Here is a 13,629-nt window from a genome sequence, read left to right as displayed (position 1 = left end):
CAATGATATGCTTATGAGATTTGGATTCATATGACTAGTCAGGTTCTCTAGTCAAACGGTTGAAGAAGAACCTAACATGAATCCGAGAGGATTGGTCTATGAAGGATATGAAATTGAAGGTTTAGACCATGAACTTAATACAAAACCATGAAAGCAATGCAACACTAATACGCATCGATTGGGTATTTGTGCATGAGATGGTTTTGTGCCTAGGGTTTTGGTTTGGAAGCTTAAGAGGTAGCTATAAACTAAATGCACTTTTTTTTTCTTAAATGTGAATAACCTAGCCAAGAACAAATGAATCCTTGAAAACCCTTTTAATGGGAAAGAGGGATGTTTCAAACAAGGGGAATAAGGAGACACGCGTCACAAGCAAAGAGACTTTTCTAGATCAAGGGTGAGAGATCCACACACGAGAAAAGGTGTCAATTGGCCTACGTGGGCTGTCTTAATTTGTGTGCCTAGACAATTGGACAACATAAGGAATTTCTGACTAGACAACTACACTAAACAAAAGGAATCTGGAAAAATATGCTTGACATGCATATGCAAATGTATGATTCAAACCTTTTGTAGTGAAGATGGCTTGTGCTTTGACAAGTTCAATCCCAATAGTAATTCCATATCAGCATTATACCCTAACTCTAAATTATGAGCATGGGTGGTAGCATTTGTAAATTTTGACAAGGGAAGCCAAACAATAAACCTAGTACTTAATAGAAGTATACAAGCTTATGCTACAAAAACATCAAGATGTTGGTGACGAACTAGCAAGGACGCCATTTTGGAGTGGACTGGCGACGTACATGGACAGGACCTTGATTATGTTAGAAAGGAAGAAGAAGTCCGACATGGACTTGGTCAAAATCATTTAATGCTTGTTGATGCACAAAATCAGCGAGGACTTTAGTACAACAGAAAATGTTAAGTTTGTGACCTTCACTAGATTGCTCCGGTCGCTAGTGTGGATAAGTATGTAAATGGATAGAGATAGGGAAGCAAACACAAGATGTACGTGGTTCACCCAGATTGGCTACGTCCACGGAGTAAAAGAGTTCTCATTAATTGTGAAGGGTTTACACAAGTACATAGGTTCAAGCTCTCCTTTAGTGAGTACAAGTGAATGATTTAGTACAAATCACATTAGGAAATATTGTGAGAGAATGATCTCTATCTATAAAAGAGAGTTTCTAGTTTCATTCTGGCATTGACACGTGTCGTGTTGTGATTGGCTTCTGATGTTGACACGTGTCGTGCTATGATTGGCTTCTGATGTCGACACGTGTCGCGCTGTGATTAGCCTCCTGGTTGGAGGGAAAATCTTCTGGGTCATTGACGGTATAACATTGATCGGTGCTCAGTAGTTTTGGGATTGGTCAAGTATGGTACAAACAGTGCTCCATTAAGTTCCCGAGTAAGGGAAGCTTCTCGGTTGGGGACTTGCACGATCCAAGCCATTGAGTAATCATGAAACTTCTAAGTACCAAAGTGTGGTATCATTTTCACTTGCCTTATATGTCTCATACGTAGATGTGGCATCTTCTCTGGAAGTACTTTTCCTCCATCCAGGGTTGGTATCTTTAACCAATGAAGATGCACAAGGTAATGTATCAATTTCACTTGAAGCTTACTTGTAGTTTTGGGCTTGCTCAAGTGCGATACAAAACCCTATAGTAGAAGTCCCCCAAGTTGCCGAGCTAGGAGATTTGCCGAAAGAGGTAACAGACAAGGTAAGCAATCAGACTTCCAAGGAAGCAACCTGGATCGGAGGTTCGACTTCGACTTCCGGTTGATTGTTCTCCTTCTTCTTGTGTCGTAAACAACAATAAGGATAAGGAGAAGCAAATGGAGAAGAGATGATATGAGATACTTTTGCTTTTGAAGAAGTAACTTTCCACAAGCTTATTCTTGAACTTGGCTGGAAGGTTTTCTGGTTTCCTCTAAAGTATAAGGCCAACTCAAGAATTTGAGGGTCAAAACAAGTCCATCAAATCAAGAGTGCGTTCGACCTTGATGATATGGGATACTTTTGCTGTTGACAAAGTAATAGATGAATCGGAACGTGTTCTGTTGTGATTGTCTCAACATGCTTCCTTGTATCCTTCTCATTTACCCTATATGTTCCTCAAGCAGATGTGGTATCTTTTCTGGAAGCATAAGATGTTGAAGATGAGTATTCGAGAGCAATGCCAGGTAAGTAATCAGGCAAGGGGTTCCAGGCAGTCAGTTCCTAACTAGAAGCTTGATTCCAAGTGCTGACTGATTGCTCTCTTTCTCCTTGTCTTGCAGGTAAGAACAAGGGCAAAGGAAAAGACAGGGAAAAAGCATGATATGGGATACTCTTGCTTTTGACCCTAATGATATGAGATACTCTTACTCTGGTGTGGCTGGTTTGCATAGGTATTATTGGGGGAAGAAAGCTGAGTATTTCGAGAGGCTTCGTTGGGAGTGCCCTCTCAGATATGAGGAAAGGTTGAACATTTTTGCAGGTCTGCCTGTCCGTGGAGGATGGAGATCGACATATATAGGAGTCTCCCTAACAACAAGTAGTAATGCTATTCCTTTAACCTTCTTAGTCGTAGCAATGTAGTGGGAGCTGCAAGTTTCACGTGTTTTAACTTTGTCAGAGCACTTTGAAAAACTGGTATGTGATATCTAGAAAGCTGATGTTGCATGTGAAGATTGCAGACAAGCTTTATCTAAGGAAATCTGGCTCTCGAAGTTCGGAAAGCGATGCCTCTTCAGTTTTCGAACAAGCAATCCTGTCGGGGATCTGGCTCTCGAGATTCGAAGAGCAGTGCCTCTTCGATTTTTGAGAAAGCAATCCTGTTGGGAGTCTGACTCTTGAGATTCAGAGAGCAGTGCCTCTTCGATTTTTGAGAAAGTAATCCTATTGGGAGTCTGGCTCTCGAGATTTGGAGGGCGGTGCCTCTTCGATGATGAAGAATGATATGACCGCTAGGGTGGTGGCCAGGAACCTTCTCACTCCCAAAGATAACAAACTACATTCCAAACGGTTTGATGAGTTGGTTGTTAAGGATTCTCTGGCTCTCAGTGTTCAGTGTGCAGGTTCTGTGTCTAATATGGCCCAACGCTTATTTGCTCGAACCTGCCAAGTTGAATCATTGGCGGCTGAAGTGATAAGTCTCAAACAGGAGATCAGATGGCTCAAGCATGAGAATAAACAGTTGCACAGGCTCGCACATGACTATGCTACAAACATGAAGAGGAAGCTCGACCAGCTACAGGAATCTGATGGTCAGATTTTACTTGATCATCAGAGGTTTATGGGTTTGCTCCAAAGGCATTTATTGCCTTCATCTTCTGGGGCTGTACCGCGTAATGAAGCTCCAAATGATCAACCTTTGGTGCCTCCTCCTTCTGGGGTTCTGCCTAGTACTGAGGCTCCAAATAATCCCTCTCTGGTGCCTTCTCTTTCTGGGGCTCTGCCGACTGCTGAGACTTCTCCTGAGCAACCTTTGTGAAGGCTCCCTTTTGTTTGTTTATTTTGATTCATGTATATGTACATATTTGTAACTTATCGGAGATATCAATAAACAAGCTTTGCTTCATTCCAATGTATTGTGTTAAATACACCAAGGCCTTCTGCACTAAGTTCTTTGAATTTTTCCTTTTGTTGAAGTTTGTATGTTGAAACTTTGTGAGTGAAGCATGTAGGTTGAGGTAGTGCTCCCTTAATTTCCCGAGTGAGGAAAACTTCTCGTTTGGAGACTTGAAAAATCCAAGTCACTGAGTGGTCGTGAGACTTCCGAGTATCAATGTGCAGTAGCATATGGTAGGAGTCCCCCAAGTCTCCGGTCGAGGGAGTTGACGAATGAGGCATTTCCTTTCTAAGTGGTAGCCCAAAACTCCTTCTTCATATATATTTGTTATGAAAGTTGTTAGGCTCAAAGAAGAGAAGGCCTAGGCAATTTTTCGATTTTTATTTTTTTTCGAATTTTCAAATTTTTGAATTTCCGAATGTTTGAATTTTCGAATTTTTGAATTTCCGAAAAAATAAATGTATATATATATTTAAAGCTTTGTAGGTGAAGCTTTGGTGTTGAAGCTTTGTAGGTGAAGCTTTGAGGTTAAAGCTTTGTTAGGCACCATGAATTGATTTTGCTTCACACTATCTTGATCAAGATAGTGTGAAGCTTTTGTGTTGAAGCTTGTAGGTGAAGCTTTTGTGGGTCAAGTTTTTGTAGGTGAAGCTTTTGTGGGTCAAGCTTTTGTGGGTCAAGCTTTTGTGGGTTAAGCTTTTGTAGGTGAAGCTTTTGTGGGTGAAGCTTTTGTAGGTCAAGCTTTTGTGGGTCAAGCTTTTATGGGTGAAGCTTTTGTGGGTGAAGCTTTTGTGGGTCAAGCTTTTGTAGGTGAAGGTTTTGGAACAACGTAAATCCGACAGTGAATCTGCAAATAATGTAAATAACATAAGATGTATCGTGGTTCACCCCAACCTGGGAATAAGTATCGTTCCCACAGACGGCGCCAAATGTTGATGCACAAAATCAGTGAAGACTTTGGTACAACAAAAAATGTTAAGTTTGTGACCTTCGCTAGATTGCTTCGGTCACTAGTGTGAATAAGTATGTAAATGGATAGAGACAAGGAAGCAAACACAAGATGTACGTGGTTCATCCAGATTGGCTACGTCCACGGAGTAGAGGAGTTCTCATTAATTGTGAAGGGTTTACACAAGTACATAGGTTCAAGCTCTCCTTTAGTGAGTACAAGTGAATGATTTAGTACAAATGACATTAGGAAATATTGTGAGAGAACGATCTTTATTGTAGAAGAGAGTTTCTAGTTTCATTCTGACATTGACACGTGTCGTGTTATGATTGGCTTCTGATGTTGACATGTGTCGCGCTATGATTAGCTTCTGAGGTCGACACGTGTCGCGCTGTTATTGGCCTCCTGGTTTGAGGGAAACTCTTCTGGGTCATTAACGGTATAACGTTGACCGGTGCTCAGTAGTTTCGGGATTGGTCAAGTATGGTACAAACAATGCTAAAACCCCAAAAACCAAAAGTTCAAATTTGGACATCATAAACAAGGGGGATTTCCAGTGATGATGTTGTTCAAATCTTCGGATTGAACAACGAAGGAGTTGATATGTCAAATATTGACAAATCCACCAAATTCAGCAAGGACGACCACCTCATCACCAAATACTTCAAAGATACAAAGATTGTAATGATGAAGCATCTTACAGAGGCCTACGAGAAATCACTCCAAGACCGAACACCTGAGGGTGCAAAAGATACCACTGCACTCATATGCGCACACCACATTCAGTCACTCCTGTTTACAAACTCTGGAACTTACATCACATGAAATTTTCTGAAAATCTGTGGGAACTTGGAGGGGATAAATAATTACAACTCTACAAAAGGAGTAAGAGACTATCTATTCAAGATGCTTGTCAAAGCACAAACAAAAAAGAAGAAGGGAGGAGAAGAACTGACAACAAGTGGCGGGACCTTTGTTTTGGTAAGTAATCAAAATAGTAGTATGAAAGAACATGAATTGTTTCTTACAAACTTCACAAAACTAACTTCACTTCCTTAATTCATACAGTACTGGATATGTCTTCACACAAATCTGGTGAAGATAATAGAAGGACGAGAAAACATGATTCTAGCAATCACAAGATGAATATGAGCATAATACATAAAGCAATCAAGGATGTCCAAGTGAAAAAAAAAATCAAGGTAATCACTAATAATCAATATATTTCACTCTACATTCCACAAATAATTAGACGTTACAGTTTTAGAAATATTATCATACTGGAAATCCAGAAATAGTTTCAGATTGCAGTTCTAGAAGTAGTCCATATCAAACTTTGAACCTGTTTTCCAACACAAAAATAATGACATTTAGCATATGAAATGCCAACTATCTAATATGATTGTGTGCAAATTAAAGATGTTATTCCTTCTGATCAACCGCATCTAGAGCCTTTGAAGAAACAATGACAAAAAAAGAAAGCCAATAAAAGGAAGCAAGCAGATACTGAAGATGATGAATCAAACAAGGAAGATGAACCAAACAAAGAACACATACCACAAGAGGTACAAAACAATCTCCAAACAAAAAACTATCACATATGACCAATAACATCTATAAAAAGTTAACTAATTCTATAAAAAAAATAAATGTTCATTTGTTGATGCACAAAACCGGAGGTCTTGGAACAACGTAAATCCGACCATGAATCTGCAAGTAATGTAAATAACATAAGATGTATCGTGGTTCACCCCAAGGTTTGGGCTACGTCCACACTGATTATGTATTTATCTAAGGGCGAGAGAGGGCCTAAGAATTGGCCTCCCCTAATTGTAAGGGTGAGGAGTCCTTTTATAGAATAAGGACTCCTCACTTATTACATATTTGCCCCTTCCTTTATTACATAATTACATTTAAGTCCCCCGAGTATTTATGCACAAAACCGGAGGTCTTGGAACAACATAAATCCAACCGTGAATCTGCAAGTAATGTAAATAACACAAGATGTATCGTGGTTCACCCCAGGATTTGGGCTACGTCCACACTGATTATGTATTTATCTGAGGGAGAGAGAGCTCTGAGAGTGAGAGCTTTGAGAGGGGGTGAGAGGGCCTAAGAATTGGCCTCCCCCAATTGTGAGGGTGAGGGGTCCTTTTATAGAATAAAGACTCCTCACTTATTACATATTTGCCCCTTCCTTTATTGCATAATTACATTTAAGTCCTCCGACTATTTATACGAGGTCTAAATACGAGGCCCTAAATATGGTATAAACATCATTAATTATGTGTTGTGTTCACTTTCATAAGATGTTATGGCTTATTGTGTTTCAGTTTCAAAAATAGTTTAAGTAATTTTGCTGTAGTTCCAAAAATAATGTGGCTATTTCATAAATAGTTTAAGTAATTTTGGTTCAGTCTCATAAATAGTGTTGGTTAATTTCATCTAGTTTCATAAAAAGTGTGCATTATTTTAATCCATTTTCAGAAATAGAGTGGGTTATATTAGTGTCGTTCTAGAAACAATGTGGCTTAATTTAGTTAAGTTTCATAAATAGTGTGGTCAACTTTCAGAAAAAGTGTTGGACATTTTTATGCAAATTGACAAATGTCTAATGTTACTATGTGCAGATTGGTTTTGAAGTTCCTTATGCTCAACCACAAGAACAATCTTCAAAGGGAAAACGGCAAAAAAAAAAAAAAAAAAAAAAAAAGCAAAGAAAAAGAAGAAAACTAACGATAAAACTGATAAATTGGAAGATGATTTTGAAGAGCAACATGAACAAAATAGAGAAGACACAACAGAACTTGATCAAAATGTGAACAATAATGGGCAACAAAATAATGCTGAAACTGATAAAGTGGAGGATCATTCCGAAAAGCAAGATGAACCAAACAAAGAAGACACAACAAAGCTTGAATGAAATCTGAACAAGAACGGGCAGCAAATTGATGAACTTTAGAATATCAACATAAATGAAGCCCAAACAGAATTTGACCAACTGTTCGGTGAGGAAATGATCAAGCTGGATGCCACTATCCAAAAACACATAATCGGTATAGATACAATTATAAGTGAAGAGCTATTTGATGAGTTCAAGAATGCTAGGAGCATTGCTGAGAAGATGTACCTAACCTTCAGAGAGATGATGACACATGCACATAACACATTAAACAGAGAGTGCTTGATACTTGGTCAAACAAATAAAATGCTTCACAATGAAATTGAAAAGCTTCTACGAAAAGTAGAGATTCAGTAGAAGAATAACAATGCACAGAATGCTGAAATGTTAAATATCTAGACAAAGAACAACATAAATTCTTTGAAAATCAATGATTATCTGAATGATTTAGAAGAAAGTCATTCAAATGTGGCTGAAATGGAACCCTCACCAATTTCATATTTGAATGCTTTTGACAATAACTTCCAAAAGACTTGAATGATAAGAAAGAACCCTCATCAATTCCAAATGTGGCTGAAATGAAAGTTAAGATGAAGACACCAACTGCGGAGGATGATAAAAAGGATGACAATAAAGGAAAACAACATGTCATTGAGGAAAAGGTACCGACGAGAACAATGATCTGGAATGTACGTACTAGGGATGACTGGAAACAGATGCTTGATCCAGGATTTGACTATAGCTTGTTAATAAAAAAGAAAATAAAATACAAGTTTGGAGTGAGTGACAGTGAAAGTCCTTCAATCATACCATCATAAGAAACAACTTTAGACCCTGTCATTGAAAAAGAAAAGGATAAGCCTAAAGGTGAATCACTTATGAAGACTAATGTTGCAGAAACAAAAGTTGAAGCCACACAAGTTGAATTACCTACCAAGACTGAGGTGGAATCCTATTTGAAGAATATAGTTGCATAAACAAAAGGTGAATTAGCTACCAAGACTAAGGTGGAATCCCATTTGAAGACTATAGTTGAAGAACCAAAGAATAAGCCTCAAAAGAAAGCAACTCAAAAGAAGACAAGAAGGGAGAAAAAAAATTGATGCCCTTCAAATACAAGGGCATACTCTGGAACAAGAAACAAAAGAAAAAAAAATCAAGGAATTTTACAAACAATATCAATTGTAAGTTTACAATATTGACGAAATTTTTTATATGTAACATTTAAAATTATGTACTGCATAAATATGTATGTATGTGATATTTTTTTTCTTACACATGGACTACTTTTGGATGATACCCAAGACAAGGAACATGGCCACTAAGCTTTTTGTGCTAAAGACTGAGTTGACAACATATTTTTGGATGGAGCAATTGACGCCAGTTTAATTTATGCTTATTTCTTCATCATGTCCGAAACTGAAACAAAAGAAGGCAAGGAACAAAATCTCTATATTTCTTCATTCATCTTTGTAAGTGCCGAAATACTTTTTCTACAAATATGTGGTTGTGCAATTTCATAAATAGTGTATAGTAACTGGTTCAGTTTCATAAATAATGTCTCATTCTTGTTCCAATTTAATAATTAGTGTCCACTTATGCTCAACATAAAAAAATAGTGCCTATTTCTTAGTCTACTTTTCAGAAATAGTGTCTAGTTATTGGTCTAGTTTTAGAAATAGTGTTTACTTCTTGCTCCAGTTTCAGAAATAGTGTCTAATTCTTGATCCACTTTCATAAATAGTGTCTAGTTATTGGTTCAGTTTTAGAAAAAAGTTCAATTATTGGTGCAGTTTCATGAGTGTCTAGTTATTCCTGCAATTTCATAAGTAGTGTATCATTTTTGGTTCAGTTTTATAAATAGTGCCTAGACAACTCAATACTACATTTAACAGTTATCGTGACAAAACAATAACCATTGCGCAAAGAAGATTTTTGTCACCTCAAAAAAATACACGAGGAACACTTCGTCACCATCACTTCGTCGAGCAAGGCTCGTAAAGAAAGGTCTTGTGCGACGAAGATCAGAACAATCGTCATGCAAAAGTGTTTGTCCGACAAATTAAAGCTTCATTGCACTAAGTTAAAAGGGGCAAAGCACATTCGTCGCACAAACTATCAAACGTGACAAACATACTTTCGTCGCAAGAAGTTTAAAGGGACGATAATTTTCGTGTTACAAGGACAAAGCGACGAAAAGTCTCTTCATCGCATAAAGTTTAGAGGGACAAAGGATTTCTTATCACAAGATTTATCACTGTTGTTGCGTGTATTAATAGGGACGACGAACTATTTCGTCGCACAAAGATTTTTAAATTTTAAAAAAAAATGTTTATCAAATGAATTTCAGACAAAATAATTTTTCTTGGTTAAATTAATTTAGGAACATTAATTGATAAGGAAAAATATTGATTTAAAATAAATATGAAAATGTACATACAAGTGGAAAAAAACTTAAAAAGTACGAATGTTTAAAAAAAAAAAGACTACAACACAAAATCATAACTATCAACTCCATTAGTCGACTGTGTTGGGTCAGGGGCCTTGGAGGTCGAAGGTGTATGAGAAGGAGGTGTAGCGGCGGGGATGTTGAAGTCGGACCTAAAGCATAAAGATGATCTAGATCATCCTAGACTCCTGGGTAGCAATATGGGCATTTTGGGTGGTGATATGGGGCAGTCTGGGCTGCAATGTGGGTATTTTAGGCCACCACCAGCTGCTAGAGTTCTGCTACCGCTTCGTCAACAATACGACCTGTCCCGAGGCCGAGATCGACTAGGAGGCTCCCATCTCATGATGATGGGCATTTCCCATGCCCCGATACACCTTCCTTGGCCTATGACTGAGTCTCTGGTCGACGGTGTCCATCATGATACAAAACTCCGCATCCTAGGAGGGCACCTCCTTGATTAGGGGGAAGCTGGGAAGCCACCTCCTCAAGGATAACATGTCTCTTCTCCACCATAGCAGCCTGCAATTATAAAAACAAGTTAATTAATATTTATATAACATTTATTTAAAATGAATAATAATTATAAATTTAAGAACTACAAAAACTTACATGGAGCTCCTCCATCAACTCATCCATGTGCTGCACGTAGTACACCTCATTGAACGTGTCAATCGCAAGAAACTTCGACCCTGCCTGAATTAAAAAATAATAAAAAATATTTTATTAGTTGTGTAATAGAGAGTAAAACTAAAAGTTTCTTTTTTTAAAATGTGTTTACCTGACGTCGCTCCTCTATCATATAGGAGAAGCGTCAAGAGCCGGATTGGCGGTGAAGTTTCTTCTTTGACCTATATATCGCATTGGCCTTGGCTCTTTTCTGTTAAACGGAAAAAAAACCGTAGTTAATAAATTTAAAATATTAATACAATATTATTAACATATAGTCATATATATATAATTCACTTACGAGATATTTTTCGTCCTAAACATGGGTGCAGAGCCACACCTAATCTTCAAGGTGCTTCACCAACCCCATGGGGCACCCATGTGCTAGAGCAACAGCCGGATCCTCATATGTCTCGAAATTCTTGTGGAGGTTGCTCTTCCACTAAGTGAACCGGCCGGTGAAAAGCTCTCGTATGTACTTGGTTTGCTTGGCATCGAGGTCTTGGAGATCATACTAATGATGCAAATAGGAAAATTATTAATCAAGTTAAAATTTATTAATTTTCACTACTTTATTAAAAAAACAGTAATAAAAGTCAACAATATTAACCGATAACTCATGAAGAACAGAGACCTTAGGCTCTGCCGGGATGGCTCTCCAAGACTACTCCCACTACAGGGGGCAGTTGTGACGCATAACAAAGCCAACATCATGGACCAAGTGGTTGTGCTGTTCCTTTTTTACTGCTGCCCTAAATTTATATAATAATTACAAAATCCAAAAATTGTAAAATTAAAATTCAACCTTAAAATTATACAATTAATACTAGACTTATAAAATTATAAAATTAATACTAGACTTATAAAATTATCACTAAACTTATAAAATTATAAAACCAACCCTACAATTATAAAATCAACAATAAAATTTAAAAGTTATACCTACAACTTAAATCTTAATCCTAAAATTACAAAATTAAACTAAAATCCTAAACCTAGGATTTAAAAGTTAACAAATTTAACTAATTTAACAATTAATCCTAATAAATAATACTTAATCCAAAACTTATAAAATTAACCCTCAACCCTAATATTATGTATAGTCCTAAAAATATAAAATAATACCTAACACTAATACATTAATCCTAACATCATATAATTAACCCTAAAATTATAAAATTATATATACTAAAACTCAGTTTTCTAACACTCTTCATTAATAGTGAAATGGCAAAATTACCCTCTATTTCTTCTTGGTTCCCCGTTATGTTCTCTTCTAGGTGCAGTGAAATGGCCTTTTTGCCCATGTTGGGCATGGGTCCATCATCCTACTTCTTTAGCCTTCAATTAGGTTTTTTCTTCCCCTTACCTTTCTGTTGGCTTTTCTCTCTCGCCGATCTCTGCTTCGATTCATCTTATATTGCGTTCTGTCTTCTAAAATCTTGCGTTTCTCTTAAATCCTCTGTACTTTATTTCACAAAATATTCACGAAATTGGCCTCTAAATTATTATCATGCGTTCCTTATTTTTGTTTTTTGGAGATTTCACTTGCGGTCTCCGTTTTCAAAGAAGTCGTGCATCCTTGTGAATGTAGATTTGTTGACGTTCTATATGGAAACTCATAAAATTGGTTTCCAAGGTTTTACCCTGAACTTGCAATCACTGGGAAGACTTTGTGTCTCTTTTTCCGTTTGTCATACCGGAGTTGTCGCCGGATTTCCAACGAATTTTCAGCCTAGCTTGGGAACGGCCTGTTTTCAAGTTATTGTCCGATAAATTCTATTGAACCCAGGTGTGTTTTATAACAGCTGATTTGTTTTGTTTTTTTTATAGATTTTTATTGATTTAAACTAACGAAACCCTAATGGTTTGGTTTTACGGTGAGTTGTAGTGTTGTCGAGGCTTTGCCGGCTAAAAGCGGATTCTGCCTTTGACGTCATCTGTTGAAAAATCTAAAATTTGGCAGGAGCTGGAATCATTGTTTTGGGTATGGTTTCCCTGCTACCACTTCTTCATTATTCTGTATGCATTTCTTTTTTAAATCATTGGAATTTGTTTTTTGTTGAGTTTGATTTTGTGTGAATTCATTTCGATGGATATCTCAAAACCACATTTTTACACTAAAAAGTCAATCCTAATACTATTCATTTTACCTTTTATTTTGTCCTTATATTTAAAACTCAAAGTTTTCAAGCTTTTTTTATTAGTTTTCCTTAAATCAAAAGGGATTGAATAAACACAACGGAGATGTATTTAAAGTCAATCATATAACTTTGTGGACTAGATATTAAACAGATCATTTTGAAGTAATTAACAAATTTGAGATTAAGTAAGATTGCATCAGGAAGAGATTATGAGTTTTCCAGCTCATCAAGAAAAGTATGCAAGTAAAAGCTTTAAGTTTTGTATGACACATTATATTTTTGTATGGTAGTTGGTAGATATCTTTTTTCTATCTGAGATTTCTTATTGTTGTATTTATGTTAAGATTTCTTTTGCCAATTGATATTTTTCTATTTATACATTCTCTTTTTTGGTGAACACTATTTGTACATTCTTTACATGCAATTTAATCTGTATATTCATGTTTTCATAAATTGATGAAATTTAGATTTTGGTTGAGCAACTTTCTAACAAAATGGAAATAGTCCAAATCGGCGTTTTGCAAGCGTTTAGACCGCCAAAAAAATAAGGCCCCAGGCGTGTAGTGTGTGGAGAAGGTAAAGCAGGTAAATTTAAAAAACTCATGTTTGTACAGGCTGTTATATTTTGAACAACTCTATAGGTGTATATAGAGTTGTCAACAACTAATATATATTTTATGTGAATATTTTTCATATTTTTTGTAAATAGTTTTTTTGACATATCTATGATTGTGGTTACAACTCATTTAATCTCTTATTCTAACACTATTATACAACTTATAATTCATTTGATATTCTCGTGGCAACGTGCGGGTACTAAAGCTCTAGTTAATTATACCTAAAACTGAAATCTTAATCATAAAATTAGAAAATTAAACTAAATTCCTAAACCCCTAAATCCCTAGAACCGCAAATCCCCATCCCGCCATAAACTCCTAATTCCCCAAATCCCT

At 36.6% G+C, this 13,629-nt stretch overlaps 1 long non-coding RNA gene and 1 pseudogene across 2 annotated transcripts; both read left to right on the top strand.

Moving 5' to 3' along the window:
* The first annotated feature begins 581 nt into the window (after window positions 1-581).
* On the top strand, window positions 582-7,951 carry LOC126599031 (uncharacterized; annotated as a pseudogene).
* Window positions 7,952-11,767: 3,816 nt separating this feature from the next.
* Window positions 11,768-13,396, top strand: LOC126599385 (uncharacterized). Of its 2 annotated transcripts, XR_007615094.1 has the most exons (3): window positions 11,854-12,324; window positions 12,424-12,519; window positions 13,144-13,396. It is a non-coding gene; the product is annotated as an uncharacterized LOC126599385 (long non-coding RNA). The 2 variants fall into 2 exon arrangements; XR_007615093.1 differs by having other exon boundaries at window positions 11,768-12,324; window positions 12,424-13,396.
* Window positions 13,397-13,629: the final 233 nt, after the last annotated feature.

Source organism: Malus sylvestris, chromosome 14 (genome assembly GCF_916048215.2).
Source record: "Malus sylvestris chromosome 14, drMalSylv7.2, whole genome shotgun sequence".
NCBI classification, from domain to species: domain Eukaryota; kingdom Viridiplantae; phylum Streptophyta; class Magnoliopsida; order Rosales; family Rosaceae; genus Malus; species Malus sylvestris.
The sequence above is the reverse complement of the archived record's forward strand: the minus strand, read 5'-3'. Positions and strand labels throughout refer to the sequence as shown.